We start from the raw sequence: 20,618 nt of genomic DNA, 5'->3' as shown, positions 1-20,618 counted from the left end.
TAAACATCACACACTAATGCTTCATTCCTAGAGTAAAAGTGTTAAATATTCAAAGTTTGACTTACTTTTCCAAGCTTAATTTCTTGGTTAGTGTGTGATGTTTAAGGCTGGCCCTACCAAACATTTAAACATCCATTTGAAAGTGGTTTCTTTTCACATTTGATGTAGATTGATTCCAGAGAGCTTGGTAGGCATTGCAAAGAGTTTGGAACTACTTTTAAAGTTCTTTTTGTGTACAAAAGGGTACATGGAAACTAATTGTTTGCTTTGTTTTTCCTGATTTGGATGCCCGTTGAAAGTTGAAAGTGAAGGCCGTTCACTTTCAAATAGAGAAAAGGTTAAGTCTGGAACCATTTGTTTTGCCATGTAGCTCTCCCTAAACTATCGATATCCTATCTGACCCTAGAACCTCCACATTGATATTCAAGATTACTTCTCCACCTCAAAACATGGCTTAGTCTACTTAATATTTAAATTCAATTGGTAATGTTTATTAATCTACTTAAATATTAGTGTCAATGTTTGTTAATCTGTTTAATAATATATAAATTCAATTCATATGGTTAACAAATAATTATTCTTTTAATAAATGATCTTAGATCTGGACAGGCATAAGAAAGTACTACAAGATTAAAAATGTATGATATATAATAGGCAACACTATATATATATATATATATATATATATATATATATATATATATATAGATCATTTAGACAAACACAATATAAGAGGCAAACACAAACACATGATGATAGACACAAAAGAAAACTTAAAACAATGTAAGATGGTAATTTCTTTGGAAAAATATATTTATTGCAATAAAATATAGTTTTTTCAAGTGATTTCGAAATAAATTAATTAGAATAAACCCACAATTAATTTAAGTGGATAGTAAACACCAAAAAAAAAATTAAAATAATAATTGTACGTTATATTTATAGAAAAAATCTAAGATATAAATTTAATAGAAATTATCTCATATTTTTGAATTATGACTTGCAGGTTAAAAGTTTAATTATCTACATCTTTCCAAAGTTGTAGTGAAGATGGATAAAACTATTGGAATGAAGCCACATGTAAACAAATAATGTTGTAACCACAAAAGATCTCATAAATTAGTTTTGTGGGAACCCTAGTAGCAAATAGAATGTTCAAGTCCTACCTTGTATAAACCATAACTCAACATATGGTATAAATTCTAGAGTAGAAGCCTTAAGCACCTACATTGTGGCTTAAAGGGCGAGTTAGAAATAAGCCAATTCAAAACTAATAATTGGTTGTCGACAAAGGGACAAACTGTTTGATTGGCACATAACTCTAATAGAAAGAAAAAGGTCCTAGGCTCAAGTCCTAGTTGGCCAAGTATAGGACAATAGCTTAGTTGGTAGATCACTCTAGTGGTAAATGGAAAATCTTAGGTAAACTAGGATTCTACAATAGAACTGTCCACATATTGCTAGAGTGCTCTAATCAATTATGTTGCTAGTCCCTTTGTGACTAGTCTATAATTAATGTGGGATAATCTTATTTCTAAAATTTCCCTTTGGCCATATTATAGATGCTTGGGGTTCCTAGTCTAAATCTAGTACAACATGTGGAGTTAAGAAATGGATATATAACCTTCCAATTCCTACTAAAGTGATCTTAGAAATTGAGATGCTAGACACTCCAATAGATTAGGTGTAATTTATAATGAGCACACTTGCTTGAGGCTTTTAATGTACTTTTGATATCTTGATGGAATACAACTCATATAGACAAGTTAGAACTTGAAAACAAGACTTTCTATTTATTACTCTTGGGCTAATCAAATAAAAATTATCAACCCTTTTTGTGGCTAGCCCATCATTAATCAACACATGCCTTATTTTCAACCAAAAAAAAATGACGTACCTAAATATTGTGTTAAGGCAGAAAGCTTTGTTAGATACTTAGAGCTTTGTTACATAGTTAACTTCATTGAACTTCACTTTATTGATTACAAAGTATCTGAGTTATCTAAGGGCCCGTTTGGCAATGGCAATACAAGTGGAATAGGCATATGTAAATTCTTAAAATTTTGAATTTTTCGTTTGGATGCACCAAATCAGAATTGGAAAACAAAATAAAATAGGAATACGTAGTCCAATTTTGGCCCAAAAATGAGGTTTTGCAATCCCACCCAAATAGGTGGAATTGGAATACATAATCCTATTTCAGTTTTATTTATTTTAGAAAGCATAAATTTTTGGGTCCGTGAATTCTCTATCAAATTCTCGCTGAACCAAATAGAGAATAGAAATATGTACCCCCATTTTCTATTCCATAATAAGTATTCCGGAATAGCTATTCTTATTCCCCTATTCATATTCCCACAACCAAACCAACCCTAAAAGACCATGAAATAAATGTTATTGATCTTCAAGCACATTCAAAAAGTTTGAACTTCTTTGTTGGACCCTCAGACTTTTATTCAATGAACTAATCTTGTTTGAAGAACTTCTCTCACTATTAACACACACACAAGAGTTCGAAGGGCACGAAATCCTCATTCTCTCAAAACTCTAGATTTCGTGTTGTCATTTCATCTAGATTTTAGGTATCTTGAATCCCAAGCTCTATTGTCAAACTTAACAGCTCGGAGGACGTAGATTTCGTATACCGCCAAAAAGTTCAAGGGTTAGGGAAGGAAACTTTTGCTTGGATAGAGAAAGTCCACGACAAACATTCATCTGTTACTAAAGTAAGCGCATTCATTATACCGTATTTTCTTTTATCAAAAATTGCTCTTGAAGCTGATGTCTAAATGTATTTTGTAAGGACTGTTTTTCACCCTTTTTATAACTCGTGGCCATATGACTACCCGGGTCAAACATTAAAAGCCGCTTTGTATAGTTTTGACTAGACCTTAATTCTTCTTAAGCCTAGATGCCTTAGAAGTTGATATCCTTGTAACCACGTCTTCTACTGTTGTAAGCACCAGAAATCAAATAAGTCGTTCGATGCATGGAAATCTCTGCACTCACCACCAAGCCAATCAGCAATAACTTCATCAAAATTAAGAGTTGCTATCAAATATTTAGGGTCCGTTTGGTTGTTGGAATAGGAATAGAAAAGTTGGAATACGTTTTCTATTTTCTATTTGCTTTGTCACTTGGAATAGGGAATAGGAATATGTATTCCCATTTCGCCTCTAAAATGAGCTTATACCCATTCCAAAAAATAGCTGTTATTAGAATAGCCATTCCTATTCCCAATATTACATGTCTATTCTCCATTGCTATGCCGGCGGCCAAACGGACCCTTAAAATCCATTTCAAAGGAGTTTGCTTTCCCATTTGATGTAGATTGATTCCAATGAGCTTGGAATGCATTGACTAGAGTTTGGAACTCTATTTTATAGATCACATGCATTAAGTTGTGTGTACGAGAAATACGTGGAATTTAATCATTTTTCTTATTTTATTGAAAGTGCTAGACGTTCACTTTCAAATATAGAAATGGTCAAACCTAAAACCCTCTTAAGATCACATCTCCTCAAAACTTGTTTAATAATCAGCTTAATATAATTGTCAATGTTTGTTAATCTATTTAGATAAATTAAATTCAGTTCATTTTAGTGCTAATGTTTGTTATTCTACTTGATATAAATTAAATTAAATTAATCTTAGTGCTAATATTTGTTAATCTACATATTATAATTTAAGTTCACTTTATGGGAGTATTACCATCTGGTTCGCTAGGAAAGAATAATTCATTAGATGTAATAGTAATGAATTCAATATGATCCTCATAAATTTAGTTCAACAATAAAATTAAAAATTAAAAAAAAAGGAATTATTAAGGAGTGCGTTTGTAAGGGTGTCATCCTATGAGCTCATCTTTTTTATTGGAATGTATTTTTGTAGAATATTAACATATGCTTCAAAAAAATCAGCTCTGAGTATGGTGCAATCGTCAAATTGATAATTTTTAATGAAATATAGAAATGATCAAATATTGTAGTATTACTGTCAGGATTCAATTGTGTAGGTTTTTGAGTCAAATGCATTGACCCATGTTTCATGAGTAGTGGCTCCTAAGAACCCATCTCTCATTAGAATGAATGGAACAATTACTATTCATTACATCTAAGAGATGCTCATAGAGGTGAAGCATAAAGACTTCATCTCTCTAATCATCATTTATCACAATTCCCTATTACAATTAATATGGAAAGGGAAAATCTATTTTTGTGTAGGATTTTACTACAATTATGAATGTAGGCTCTTGATTTTTCAAGCTCACTAAGAAGGGATTTCTTGAGTCAACTATGACAAATAATAATAATGAAATTTTCAATATCAAATTTGTGTCCACAAGAAAGGTCACCTCAATGAGCTTGAAAACTCAAGACCCTACAATCATAGATGTAATAAAATTTTACACAAAAGTAGTACCACATCCCCTATTATCCTTATATGAGACATGGATCAATGATGCTCTTAGAGGTGAAGTTTCGATGTTTCAACTCTATTAGCATTAGCTAGATGCAATGAGTGCTAAGTGTTCTTTTCAACTCATGAGAGATGGGTTCTTTGGGACCACTATTCATGAAACATGGGTCAAGGAGTTTGACTCAAAAACTACACATTTGAAATGTTCAATATGAAAATAAGTGTGTACGTTATATGGGTATGATAATCTAGAGGTGGATGGACATGTTTGATCATTGATAAGTAGGATATATTATCTATAGTAAACCAAATTTATATATTACTATTAGGATTCAATTGTGTAGTTTTTGAGTGAAACACATTGAACCTTCTTTAATGAGTAGTGGTTTCCGAGAACCCCTCTCTCATGAGAATGAATGGAACATTAAGTACTTATTACATTGAGGGTATGCTTGTAAAGGTGATTATCAATGATTTATCTCTATGAGCATCACTTAGAAGCTATGAGTTCCAAGTGTTCCATTCTTTCTCATGAAAGATAAGTTCTTAAGAATCACTACTTATGAAATATGGATCAATAAGTTTGATTCAAACACTACAGAGTTGAATCTTTAATTGTGACTTGGTACAGAAAATGTCCCCTACTTATCAATCTTAGACATTTTCATCTATCTCTAGATTGTCATGCTCGTTACACCTATACATTAAAATGTATATTGTATATTTCAATTTTTTTCTCTCATTGTTGACTCAAAAAGGGTCATATTGATTGTAAATATGATCAATAAGGATAATAGGGGAAATGATAATCTATTTTTTTGTTTATTTTTTGTATACCTATGATTGCATTCTCTTAATTTTTCAAGCTCATTGCAATCATCCATCCTTGAGTCATCAACCATTGTTTCATAGGCATACCAAAATTCTACACCAAAAATAGATTTTCTAACTCTCTATTTTTTTTCCTAATTGTTCATATTGATAATCAATATGACCTTTCTTTTGAGTCAACTATGCGAACAAAATAATAAAATGTTCAATTTGTGTGTGTGTTGTGTTTTGTGTGTTGTGTGTGTGTGTGTGTGTGTGTGTGTGTGTGTGTGTGTGTGTGTGTGTGTAGATTTTATGGGTGTGATAATCTAGAGGTGGATGAACATATTTGATCATTGATAAGTAGGAGATAGATTGATAAGTAGGAGATACGTTCCACAACAATTGAAGTCAAGATATTGCTATCAAAATTAAAACGTGTAGCCTTTGAGACAAAATCATTGACTCACATTTCATGTGTACATTGGTTTCTAGGTACCCATCTCTCACGAGTGTGAATGGAACACTTAGCACTTATTGCATCTAGGTGATGCTCATAGAGGTGAAGCACTGAGATTCACCCATTTAAACATGACCTAGATGTAATGACTACTATGTGTTCTTATCATCCTCATGAGAGATGGGTTTTTAGATAAATTAGTTTTGAGTGTTGTGCCATAATATACATTCTAACAAGACTTCATCATCAAATTGATATTTTTTATGAAATCTAACAATGATCAAACATTGTGATATTGTTGTCATGATTCAATTATGTAGATTTTGAGTCAAAATCATTGACCCATGTTTCATGAGTAGTGATTCCTTAGAATCCTTCTGATCAGAATAAATTGAACACTTAGCACTCATTTCATCTAAGGGATACTCATAGAGGTGAAGTTTCGGTGTGTCACCTTTGTGACCATTAAGAAACTAGTTCTTAGGCCACTGCTAATGAAACATAATGACCACTAAATCAACCTAGGATATATCTAAGTATACTTAATGGCCAAGTAAATCAAAATTGGTATAAAACTCCTATATAATGATTTTATCTTAATCTTAAGAAAATTTAATAGGGATTTAGTCTTATATTTTGAACCGTGAGTAAATAAACGTCAAACCATCAAAAAGTATTCAAGAATTCTATATTATGTAAAGGCCTTTAATAATAATATTTCACAAACATTTATTGATTTTTATATTTTAGCTGTGACCTTAAAGATAAAAGTAGTACTGCAAATTCTTTGGATTGCACGAGTTTTGAATAGATTTACATTGTGTCTAATTTATGGATCCACACGACTTTACATCACAGCTGTGTCTTCGTGATGAGAGGTTACGTGGTTAAACATAATTTACGTTTCTAACATAGTCGAGAGAATTTCCTGTTCAATCTAATGGATAGAGATCAAAAAGTAAACAGAATCTAGTAGTGTGGACCGGGAAAGGAATTTTATTTGTACCGTTCAATACATTTTTTCGAACGAAACAAACTGTTATACGGGTCGTGGGCTGACCGATCCAAGCGAATACGCGGTTCTTCATAAAACCGAGAAATGGAACGCTGAGATGGATTAGCCCTTCCACGACTTAATTAAGGCGTTTTGTCACTAATCGTGATTTTAAACTGGCTACTGACATGCGTAATTTTACGATCATCTTAATTATTCAGAATCTCGTACGAATTACAAGACGAAATGTAATCATATTTGCAATGTAATGGCAATGACAAATCAACGTTGAATGCTAGTGTTAATTGTAAGCGGCACGAGGCTCTGACGAATGCAAGGTTCTCTAGGCTGCTGAATTTGACAATACTGTGAAAAATCAACTATTGCAGTCATTGATTATCAATCTTCTATCATAAATGATTATTAAATTGCTGAAAATAAATTTTTAACTAATATCGAAAAATAACACAACTGCAACTTCACTTATAAAATACGGAAAGAAATGCGCAATACAATGAACACAATATTTTCAGACAAATTGTTCCTGGAAAAACTCCTAAGGGAAAACCAGTTCTACAGATGAGAAATTATATTAAACTTCAGCAAATCAAGAGATACAAAATTCCTTGCCTCTTACTAGCAGAACTTTGACAACCTCCTAATTTCTCCCACTGATATTCCCCACTGCTATCCCCACGCTAACACTGCGCCCTTGCTAACACTGCAAGACTGTTTACTAACACTGCAAACGTTTCTCCAAAACTTCATGTTCTCCAAATGCCCCCCTGACCTCCTTTATACTACTCCTGTTGGTAAACCAACGGCCGAGATTGATTTACAATCGACGGTTGAAATTAAGACAACTCGACAGCCAACAATAGAATTGGTTGCAACGTGTCCAAAAGGGAATCACTAAAATTAGTAAATAATTATCCTTGCAATAACTATTTACTAATTCTTGGCAAGTGGACAAACAGCTGTCCAAACCACCCATAAATACTACTGCTATTTTCGTGTCAGAAATAACAGCTGTCTAACTAACAATAATTAACACTCTGAGAGATTCATCGCAAGGGATATGACGTTCGAGAACACCGCAGGCGCAGCGAAGCACCAGGTCGTGGCACTCCGAGTGGGGTCAGACAGGTCGGCTGTGTACAGGTGCGGCATAAAAGGGTACCAAGACACATTGTACGTCTACTCCCTCTGCCAATTCTACCGCGAGGTGGACATCTACGGCACCGTGGATTTCATCTTCGGCAACGCTGCGGTGGTGATAAGGTGAACATCAAAGCGTGTGAGCTGGCTCAGGTTTCACATCATCAACAACGCCATCGAAGCAGCCAAGTTCACCGTTGCTCAGCTCAGCTCATCTCGGGGGCTTCATGGATTCCAACTACGGGAGTCGCTTACACTTCCGGCCTCTAGATTATAGGCGGCCTTTACTACGATCATAGATTTGCTTACCGCTATTCTTTTGTTTCTTTTATAGATTCTTTTTATTGTGTAATTTGCTTGCGCCATCGCAGCAATTCTTGGAATAATGGAAGTGGCAATAGGTCTTTGGTATATTACTAGTAGTCGCATGCTTTTGTACATGCAAGGAGTGCGCCGATAGGAAATGAGATTTAAGAGGAAAATGTAAAATGAACATTAAATAATATAAATATAAGATTTTCAAAAATGAAAATACAAAAATACAAAAATAAAAAAGTTTAAGATTAAAACGTAGATATAAAATTTACAATGTTTAGAAAATTTGAATATTGCTTAAGAAATGTGTTCAATAATTTCAATATTTTACAATTAAATCAATTTATTAAATATGAAAAACAATCCATCTAAAAAAAATCAGCAAAAAATTTATTACGAAGAAATACCAAAAAAAATATGAAAAATACTCTAACAAATGTTCTATTGACTAAATAAATTATAAAAATGAAAAACCAATATTTAAAGAAAAAACTAAATTAATATAAAAATAATAATTTAAAGTAATTTAAAAACTAAAATTTAAATCAATTTAAAAAATCAAAAGTTTAATAAATAGAAATCACAATATAATTTAATCTCTATTGACTAAATAAATTATAGAAATGAAAAAACAATATTTAAAGAAAAAACTAAACTAATATAAAAATAATAATTTATAGTAAAATCTAAATCAATTTAAAAAATCAAAAGTTTAATAAATAGAAATCACAACATAATCTAATATAATGTGGAGATCACAATTAACTATTTTTTAAATAAATACGAAAAGAAAAACAATAGTTAAAAGTGAATATTTAAAATATAATCTTATGTGAACAAATTAGATTATTAATATTTTTTAATTTAAATAATATAATATTTACTAAAATCTTTTAAATAGATTAATAAATATTATTTGTTTAAATTAAATTTATCAAATATGAAAAAAAGATCATTTAAAAAAACTCATTAAAAAATTTATTATGAAAAATTAATAAGAGAAATAAAAAAATATAATATGTCTAACAAATATTCTTGACTAAATAAATTATAGAAACTGAAAAATAATATTCAGAGAAAAAATTAAACTAATATTAAAAAAAAATTTAGAAATTAAAAAACCAAAATCTAAATCAATTTTAAAAATCAAAAGTTAAATGAATAGATCATGGAGATCACAACTAATAAATAGAAAAAGAAAACCAATAATTAAAAGTGGAGATAACAACTAATAAATATCAAAACAAGAGTTAAAAGTGGAGAGAGATAAAAAAAAAATGGTCGGTAAATAATTAACGGGAAGGATTTTCAATTTTTCGGCCAAATTGACAACTTTCCCAACCAACTTGTAAATTTTTCGTCAAAAATTTAATTTCTAGGAACAAAGTTCCCACAAATAGCCTATCGGCTAAATTACAGACAATGGGGATTTTATTTATTTCTAATAAAATTTTACCTGTAAGACATATCATGCAATGTGTTGGTAAAAAGACATCCTTAAAGGGTTTGCACAATTTTTTATCATGAGACATTTAATGATGATTATGATTTTTACTATTTTAAATTATTGAGTTATTTGTTTATGTTGCTTATTGCCTTCAACATCTTAAATAAATAATATTAGAATTGTCATATGTTTATGTTTGTCTTCCTTCTGGTAACAATTTTTTTGGTGCCAATTCTAATTAAATACTTGAATGCAGAATTTATCATATAACTAGCATTTGCACCTTAAAGAGGTGCAATGGTCACGTCGATAGTAAGATACATCATGTTAATATACTAGGGATTGAACAAGGGGGTTGGATGTATTCGCTTTTTCTTTTTCCTTCTTTTTCTCCTCATCATTTTTTTTCATTAGTGGGACAAAGCTAACCACAACAATTTTCTATGTTCTTGAAATTCAATGTCCAATTCGGTAAATGGTCCTTAAAGTCGTAGAAGTATCTTGGAGTGATTATGATAATGATTAGTGGTAACAAAACTAATATGAAAATCAAATATACAAAAAGCTATGATGTATCAATTTAAAAAGTATTATTTACGTTAATCAACAAAGAGTTGCATCCATATGAAAAGCTCTCTCTTTTGAGAGATACCACCTACCATGCATCATGTATTCAAATGTCTTGTTCAGCTCACCAAAGAAGATTTCATGAGAAATGAACTTCAATCTCCTAAAAGAACATTATTGTGTGAGCATTAAAAACATATGAAGATTTGTAATCATGACACAATTAATTTAAATTTTTTGCATTCTATCATTTTTCAAGAGTCATGTGTATATCATAAAGGAAATTCATAGCTTTTATTATATAAATAGGATTCTATCAACTCAATAATCAAAAATTGTATAAAATCATTGAGTATACCTTACTTAGATACTCCTCAACAAGAACTATAAGATTTGACTTGGTCTTATACGTCTCAAAGCCTATTCCTTTTAGTGGTTTTTTTATTGAGGAAGTTGATATCTAAGTAGTTATGAAATTTGCACCTGAATAAGAAACTCCAACTAAGAAATCAATAAATATTAATTCAAGCAAGGCAATGTTGTATTTAAGCAGTCATAAATAGAAGAAGGGAATCTTATGATGTCATGTGGTGTGTCTTAGAAAGATTTTTATTATGTCCTCATGATGATGAGATATTTGTGTTATAAAATCATGTTATCTATATTTAGGATTTACTATTATACTTAACCCATACTTGCATGTGTAACCCATACTTGCATGTGTATGGTGTGTGTGTTTATTTTATATTTATGTTTGATGTGCCTGATATGGTTGAGGGAGGGAGTTGTAGTCACCTACTAGTCAGGATTTACACGATGTACCACTCACCACCATTGCCTACTTACTTACATATATATGCACATGTACATATTCATATTTTATACAGATTCATAGGTACCACGCATCAACTTCCATGAATTGAAAGGATGAGTGTGACCTATCACAATAACTCAATAGTAAGAATGGGGAGATAATATTCAAGTCCAATCCTAGCCATAGCCTAATTACTTGTCACAAGAAGGGGGACACGTATCTAACTTTTCACCATTTTTAAACCCATGAGTTTATATATTTATATGTTGTTTAATTTTGAGTTTTGGTCAGTTTTGGTAATGTTGCTTTAATTTGGATTTAGCTATTTGATTTATTTGGTAAATGATTTAATTTTAATATTTGGGTTACTTAAATAATGTTGAGAAGTATTAAATATTATTTGATTTAAAAGAAAATATTGAAATATGAGAATATTTAATTAATTTAAACCTAATTAAATATGTACTTTGATTTAAAAGACTTAATTTGGAAGTCTAATTTAAAAAATTGGTCAAACGGTATTTAAATCAAATTGAGACTAACAATCTAGAATATCTCCCCAATCCTAACAAGCAATATTATCTTCCATTTTGATGCAGAGCTCTCCCTTAAAGAAGAAACAATGTTGTGGTGTCACCTTGAACTACTTCAAACTCCCCAAAATGGAGTCAAGAGAGGGCTCTATGCCTTTGGAACAAAGCTAATAAAAAACATGGCCTGGGCACCAAAAGAGTACAAGTAGAGGTCTTAAAGCACAAAATTTCCAAATATTGGGTTTAGGCTTGAAATTAGAATCTATGAGTGTATGGGGGAGTGGAAAGGTTCCAAAATACTTAACCAACTTAAACTAGTGGGTTTGACCTAACTATCTTGTTCCCAAAGATCATAGGTAGCAAAATTGCCTTTTAGGCATAGGAGCCCCAATTAGTCTATCAACAAGGTAATTAGGTTTTAGTTTGAAATTACTCCAAAAGATCTACAAAAAAATTTGATAATAGGATACCATTTTGGAAGGAGCTTTAGATTCCAAACTTTCAGACTCTAGACTAGTTAGATGACCCCCTTACCAAAAATGCAACAATTTCCTTTATTAGGCCTAATTGCTAGGTTTTGTGAAGGAAGTACTGAATAGGTGATTGAACAGGTTAAGAGATCAAATAGAAAACATGTAATGAACTATAAGACATCATTATCCACCCTTAGATTGGTTTCATCCATCCCCCAAGTGCCTGCAACACTTCAACACCTGTTGTCTTGCACCAAACACATAAAAATGGTTGGCCTAGGACTTGCTAGAAAAATTAGTAGCCTTTCTTTACATCTCCCATCCTTCATGGACCATATTGTACATCCTCCTAACTTTCATTTCACCAAGTGGCATGAAGAAGTTGGACACTTATGGAGGACCTTATGTAAGAATTTGGGCACAAATCTCTCCTTCAAATCCGCCTACCATCCATAAACAAATGGGTAGACTGAAGCGATCAATAGATCATTAGGAAATCTTTTAAGGTGTCTAACAAAGAAACATGATTAGAAATGGGATGTGATCCTCCGTCAAGAAGAATTTTATTAATTTAGAAGCAGAAAAGAAAAAAGTTAAATAGAGCATTCATGGTGACTAAGGTATTATGAATTAAGATACATTGCAGAATTAGTTAGAGGAGAACAGAGAAAAGAGGTTAGAGGATAGAAGAGATATATCTAATCAGTGAGGATCAAGTACATGCATCAGGAAAGAGGTGATCTATTATCTAGCAGTAGAGTGCTAACCACAAGATCATTGTTGAGACAATCTAACAGGTGAATCAGTTAAATCTCTTTACAGAGTAGTCTTAACAGGTTGCTATAAATATTTAATAGGGTGCTTACTTCATTGTAAGCTAAAGTCCATTTACTAAGAACACTTCCAACAGGGTGTTGAATTCCTTTAATAGGGTAAGATCTAAAAATTTTGCAAGCTTTTAACAAGGCAGACCTTTCACAAGGTAGATCATGTTTCATGATCAGACATTGTAACCTTCATTGGATACATTTTATTACTACAGTAGTGGAGATTTGTGGGTGTCATCCCTGTAGAACAAGAATTAGTATGCAAAGAACATTAACAAATAAAGTAAACATTCACAAACCAAAAACTAAATCCACATATATGCTTAGACAAAGAAAGAAAATAAGAAGTGCAAACCTCGCAAGAAAAAGCACTCCATGCTTTCTTGATTCTGTAGATGTGTCCTTTTGCTGTGGATGTATGCTCAAGATGCTCAAAAGCTGCTTCAATGGAGATGGGTAATGGCAAATTGGTAGCTTTGTGAGCTCTCAATTTGGCATTATAAGGGTATGGTTGATGGCTTTGGTTCTCAAAATAGCATGGTAACTTTAGCTCAAAGATTATTGATGAAATGGCTTGGGATGGGATTCAATTTATAGGCTAAGGGGTAGAGGGATGGAGGGCTTAGATGCAAGGATGGATGAAGGCTTAAGGAGGGCTAGGATGCACTCAAAGGAGAGCACATGGATTGTGCTTGTTTAGCACCAATGGGAAGGTGACACTTGTCACAAGGAGGATGAGTGTGAGAGGGTAGGGTAAAGGGTTGGTTAAAGGCATGATGAGTGGGGTTGAGTATGTAAGAGGGATGTAAGAGGAATGAGTGTGGAAGAGGGAAGAGTGTGGAAGATGGGTGTAAGAGTCATGAGTGGGCTTGTAAGAGTCTTTATGTTTTGTAAGAGCACTCATGACTTAGTGGTTGGGTTTTTTGAGGGGAGACTTTGGTTTGGATTAGGAAAGTCTTAAACTTGTTTAAGGAATGTGACAACATTAGGGGGTGGATTAAGCTTGGGTTTAGGATTAGATTAGGGATGTTAGAGATGTGCAAGTGGATGGCCTTAATGAGGGTGGGTGAGTTAGTGGCTAAGCTTGGTTAGTATGGGTGGATGGGGTGGATTAGGCTAAATGGAGGATTAGAGATAGGTTAGGGGTTTTTGAATTTGAGGATTTCATTTATCAAATAGATTTATTTAATAAATGGGGATTTTTGGAATTAGATAGGAGAAAAGGATTTAATTGATAAATAATAGATTATTTGATTTATGAATTGGGACTATAGATGATTAATTAAATTAATCAACTAGGGATGGCAAAGGATTAATTAAATAAGAATTTAATTAATGATGCCTTTAGAGATGGCTAAATTAGATTACCAAAGCAGTGTAATCAAATTTAGGTGTCTACAATCCCCACCCCAGTTTTACCTTCTCATTGGAGAGTGTCTAGGTAACCAAATGGGTATGTGCAGGATCATGGTGTGCCAAAAAGTGGCGATCTAAAAAATCTGTAGTTCTGAAATATCTCAAACCATTTAAAAATCTATTCCAGCTTTTTTCCCATCCACCTTGATACTAAATGAAAAAAATTAATATCTTTATAAAGTCTACTATATCTTTTGATACCAAACCTATATGGTCAACTTTAAAACATTCTAAAAATGTGTTTTTGGCTTGTTTTTATGTGATTTTTACTTCAAACATGTAGCCGACGACATTTTTTTCACCAAAAATTGATGAGATGAAAAGGGTTTCTTAAGAATGTTCTTATTTTTCCATAAATTTAAGGTTTGTCAAATTATGGGTTTAGTAAGTAATTATTACTTATTTTCTAATGGAGTTACATATAAAGTGCTGACTAACACACTACTTGGAAAAGAATATAACTTTCAAATGATACAACATTTTTTAAATCCAAAAGATGCATCACATTCTATGTTTCTTCTACTATAAGGAAGAAAAAATGAAAAATTGAATTTTGCAAAGTTTTGAATTAGTTAAGGTGGCCAGACACCAGAGTTTTTTTATTCCAAAAATACTAAAGTCAAAAATTAATTAATTATTATTTATTTAGAATAAAAATAGCCAAAAATATATGTCACATCCAGGCATGAGTCTACTACTTATATCTAGAATATTATTATAAAATATTATCATTTGGTTTTGATTAAGGTGGTCAGACATATGTCTACTTTTTATTTTTGTTCTGAAATTTTTATAATATTGCATTAAAATTCAAAATTTTGACCAATCAATTTCTTTTTTTTTTGAGAAAAGTCCTAGTAGTATAGAAACTAGATTCAATTTTCTAGATATTCTTTTCTCTCAACTTTTTGATATAAATTTAATAACAAGTACAAAATTGCATGTCAAGTTGACATAACCTTGATTTTCTAATTTTATATTGTCACTTAAGAGCATAGTTTGGTTGACCATGATCCTACACATACCCAAATATTGCATGTCATACATGTGTTGAATGATATTTGCTTTCATACTATGGATGAATATGTTTAGCTAGTTATTTCAGTTTACATGCAAATTGCAACATGGATGTGTGGTGAATGAATTTATGGTTAAAGTTTTGAAGTATGGATTCACTCCCCTTGCTCTTAGAGTTTACTTTCCCTATTGTATTTCCAACAATGATCGGTCAATATGAAAAATATAATACATAGATAAAAATAGCAGGCTGAATATAAAGAAAAATAAATGAAGTATTAGGGGGGAAGATATAGATTCATTTCATGGACAAGGAGAAAAAGGGAAACATTATACTAAATACCTAAAGAAACAAAAGAAGCTAACATGTTGTGTTTTTACCATTGTATTAATACCTTATTTCATCTATTTTTAGTTAGTATAAAGGTTTTAAAAGGTGACCTCCCCTAAGTCATTTGATTTAGATTTTTTTTTGTGTTGCTTTTAGACATTTTTATCAAGAATGTCTTCTTTGTCTGTACCTCTATTAGCTAACATATTTGTTGTTCACTTCCTAATATATGTGCATGGTTCTAGTTTCTTCAAGTTTATCAACTAATAGTAAGGCATATTCTAGTTTGGAGTTCAGTTTCCAGTTGTGTCTACTTTTTATTATACCATTTAGGATTTGCAAGTCTCCTTCCATGATTAAGTTTTTTATTCCCATATCCAAACTAAGACTTAGGTCTTAAATTAGGGCTTCTAACTTAGCTAGATTATTCAAATTTTTCCCTAAGGGTTTGGCATGCTTAATAGTCCTAGAACCTTCATCAAAATAAATGATAGATCCTATTCCTTCTTTTCTAGGATTACCTCTTGTTGCTTTATCAAATTTCAATTTTGCACATCCTGCTTGTGGGGGTTCCCAATTACAATTTGATTTGGCTTGTTTGCTAGCTTTGGAGTAAATCATTAGAGGATTAATAAGATTACTCTAATTTTTCTAGATTTTTGCATCCCAATCGAAGAATGACCCTTCTTCTTTGATAGTTTTTTTGAGATCATTATTTATCACATCTATAATCTTGGCTTCCACTTTGTTAAGAAAGGAATATAATGTCATTTCTTTGTTATCAAATGTTTTCTATTCCTTTCCTTCCATAATTCCCATAGGAGAATTGATGGAGACATTTTCTAGAAGTTGTTGCAAATCTCTGAACATCCATTTTTCGGCTAGATATTTAGATGATTCCAAAGATTCTTAGGGAAGGATATCAATTTGAGTTTTTGACACAACCATTGCCAACATCTTTTTGTTGAGATAATGGGTGTTGCACACATTGCATAATTTTGTTATATTTTATTATTTTATTCTATTATGTAATGTTGTGCCTAGATGGATGTGCAACATGTAAAGATTCCCATAGAATATTCTTGATGAGTTGTATTGTAACATTGAGATAATATTTCATGTAATTATTTAATATTGGGGAAAAGAATTAAATGCCCAATATTAAATGTGGGGTCAGTGGGTTAGGTACCACATGGTTTATGTAATACCACTTAGTGGTTTTGTGGGACTTGCTACTATATAAGCAGCCACAAGGGTAGTTGTTGTAGAGAGAGAGAGAGAGAGAGAGAGAGAGAGAGAGTGACAAGGAAAAGACAAAAGGCAAGAGTCGAGCGGGACAAGGCTTGACAGGTTAGCCAAGGGAGCATTTGTGAAGGTTGAAAGCATGGCATGGGATGTGTGGATTCATGTTTGTTCACATAGTTTTCTCGGTTGTGGCTATGGCCATGAAAGCTTCCATGGTTGTATGGCAATGGTATTTTTGTTGAATAATACATGGTGATGGATGCTTTTGGAGGCTGGGTTTTTCCCTCAATAAGGGTTTCCCAGGGTATATCTTGTGTCACAATTTTGTGGGTATGTTTTCTATTCTCTTGCATGTGGATTTTAATTCCGTGTTTATTTCAGATTTATTATGAGTTATGTGGAAACAGTTATATTCTTTGTTGCCAAGTTTCCTTACAAGTGGTATCAGAGCTATGGTTTTATTATTGTAACCCTAGATTGAATCCATGGGAATGCATGAGAGGATAAAAGAAAGGGCAAGATATATGAATGATTTATTGTAGATCTGAGGGTTTTGGATTTGCTGTTATGATGGGAATTTAAAAGATTTGGGCATGCGAAATTGTTGGAGAAAAGGATTTTTTCGGATGTTTCATTTAAATGAGGGTTTTGGGGGGTAGCATGCAAAAATGACCTCCTGGGTAAAAACAAACCTCACCATTGGATCCAGGTCGACATTTCCATAAAATTTGATATATAATATGCCCTAGTTTGGCCATGTTCAAAGAATGAAAGAGTTTTTTGGTTTTAGACCATGATGGCCATCAAATTTAAACCCGTCGGAATTTTCGTCACTGAAAAAATAAAAAATGAAAAATCGTACTAAAAATTGTAAAAAGACTGTCTTAGTAAAACGACCATAACTTTCTCTCAGAATATCGAATTTTAGAATTCTTATAGGCATTGGAAAGCTAATTCAGAGCACTACAACATGGTGTAGGTTTGGTTCTATGATTTTGAAATTTTGTCAAGTTTTGAGAGCCCTAAAGTCATATGTTATTTATTTTGAGCATGGATTAGGGCATAACTTGGGCATATGGAGTCGAATTTTGGACTTCGAGTAGTCAACGGAAAGCTCTTGGAGAGCTCTACACATTGGTTCAGATTTGGTGCAGGTTTGGCATGATTTATTTGTTTATATATTGATCTGAATAGTTTATGGTATATTTTGACTATGGTAACATTGTGAGTTTATGATATTGGAGATTTAAGTTTTGATGTCATTGTATACTCAGTTCATTATTCAGATTAGTCTCATGATGATATGGTTATCAGTGTTTGGATTTGGATATGCATGATGACTTGTTGGATCTACAAGTTGTGCAGTGTTGTAAGCGGTCTATACTTACAGGTTGCATTTATAGCTTGGTTATGGGTTGTCTTTGCCCATTGATCTTTCATTATTGATGCATATTCAGATTGGTGGCTTGGATTTGGGTTTTCTATGCCCTAAGTCACATGATTTTATGATTTTTTCTTCATGTAGAAGGGATGAGATGTTGTTACCAGGTACAGTCATGGTGGAGGATTGTGGTTAACTATGCTGATAGGTTGGACACTTTGAGAGCCAGATGCTTAGTTCACAGATGTGATCATGGTGTCATGGATTTTGACATGACATGATTGGCTATACAGGTACATCCTTGATGTTCATTAGCTTAGAATTTTTGATTCAGTTATGGTGGTATATCTTCTTGGTTGAGGATCATGGTTATTTGGTTTCTTTTTGAGGAGCTCATGATGTGCACTTTGAGTTCTTTGATAGTTTGATGTCTTGGTTGATTCTCATGGTTACAGGATGGGTTTTCATCATGATGTGATGGATAGCTTGGATACACGGTTTAGTGGGAGCTTGTGACAGTGATGGGGTAACAGTGCAGGATTAGTTCCTGGTTTAGTTTGGATCTTCATATAGGAGATGGATTTTATGATGCCATAGGTGACTTGGTACCACGGTTGAGTGGGAGTTGTTGGCATTGATATATTTATTGAGTGTTTGCAGATGTTGGAGGTTTGTCTTAGATCCTATTGCTGCAAAAGCATCTTTGACATTTGCATGGTGCACTTGTTATCTTCATGGTGTGTGAAGATGGATAGATTTTGAGGACTCATGGAGTTCTTGGTTATCTTCATAGTATGTGGAGATGGTTCTTCATGGTACGTGGAGATGTTTTTTCTTCATGGTGTGTGGAGATGGTTGCATCTTGAGGACTCATAGGGTTCTTGGCAAAGGTGCATTTTATGTTTTTATTTGACATGTTATCCTTGGTATAAGGATGGTTTCATTATTATGTCATGGTATACTCTTGATACGCGTTTAGAGTTGTGACATGTTATAGTGTGTTCATGTGGAGCATGTTATCTCTTTAGTTGAGATGGTAAGATCATGTTGTCATGTTTATGTTCCTAAGGCCATGGTTGGAACTTTGACATTGATCTTGGTTTAGTTTCTTGGTATTGAGTACACTGATCATAAGTTGGATACTTCATGATATTTATATGTTGTATTTGGAGTTGGCATGGATTGATTGGTTACAGGTGCTCATGGATACTTAGAGATAGTGGTGATGCTGATTTCTCTTGGATTAGAGAAGTATTTGTTGGGATAGTTGATGGTTTCAGCAAGAAGTCCGAGGGCCAGTCACTTGATATGGACTTGAGAGGAGATTGTTCTTAGATGAGTCTTGGTTGGAGACTTGGGTATCTTGATGAGCATTCTCATTCCCCACTCTTGGTCTACTCGACGGTTTGCTACTTGAGAGGTATAGCCCATTGTTTCTCTCAGTTGCATTATATTTATGCTTATCTTTCATGGATATGGATCTTGAGCTATGGTACATGAGTTAGTTCTGGAGGGTTCATTTGAGAGATGGTTTAGCATTGGTTATCTCCATGTGCATATGTTGTTATGCTGGTTGAATTTGGGAGATGGTTTTATATTGAGCATATTCCTTGGATTAGGAATGGTTATTCCTTGGATTAGGAATGGTTATTCCATGTTTGGAGAGATAAAATTCTTTGTAGGATTGCAGATCCAACAAAAGAAAGATAGAATTTATATTACTTAATCCAAATATATCAAGTAGATACTAAAGAAGTTTGGAATGGAAGATTCAAAACATATTGAAACACCTATGTCTACTAGATATAAGCTTTCCAAAAATGATGATTCTAAAGAGGTAGATCAAAACACAAAGAGATCAGTGATTAGAAAATTACAATATGTAGTACACATAAGGCTTGATATTGTATTAGCAATTGGTATGGTGGCAATATTCTCAAAAAATCCCAAAGAAAATCACATGATGACAATCAAGATAATCATGAGATATCTAATAGGTACTAAAGACTATGGCTTATGGTACAAAAAAAGAGGCAGTCTAGATTTGAGAGCATTCACAAATGTTGATTAGCCAGGAAGTGTTGATGATAGAAAGAGAACAAGCGGTGGAGCATTCTTTCTTGGTAAAAGAATAGTATCTTGGAAAAGTAAGAAGCATAATTGTATTTCTTTGTCCAGAATAGAAACAAAATATGTGGTAGCAATAGTTAATTGTTCCAATGTTGTTTGGTTCAAGCAACTCATGGTAGGTATAAAGATAGAGATCAAGGATCTAGTGGCTATCTTCTATGATAACACCAGTGAAATTAGCATATCCAAGAATCTTATAATTCATACTAAAACCAAGCACATTGCTACAAAATATCATGTTTTGAGAGAATTTGTACAAGATATAGAGGTAAGATTAGAAT

Source organism: Cupressus sempervirens, chromosome 6 (genome assembly GCF_028749045.1).
Source record: "Cupressus sempervirens isolate cs-2001-9-10 chromosome 6, ASM2874904v1, whole genome shotgun sequence".
In the NCBI taxonomy this organism is placed as follows: Eukaryota; Viridiplantae; Streptophyta; class Pinopsida; order Cupressales; family Cupressaceae; genus Cupressus; species Cupressus sempervirens.
The sequence above is the reverse complement of the archived record's forward strand: the minus strand, read 5'-3'. Positions refer to the sequence as shown.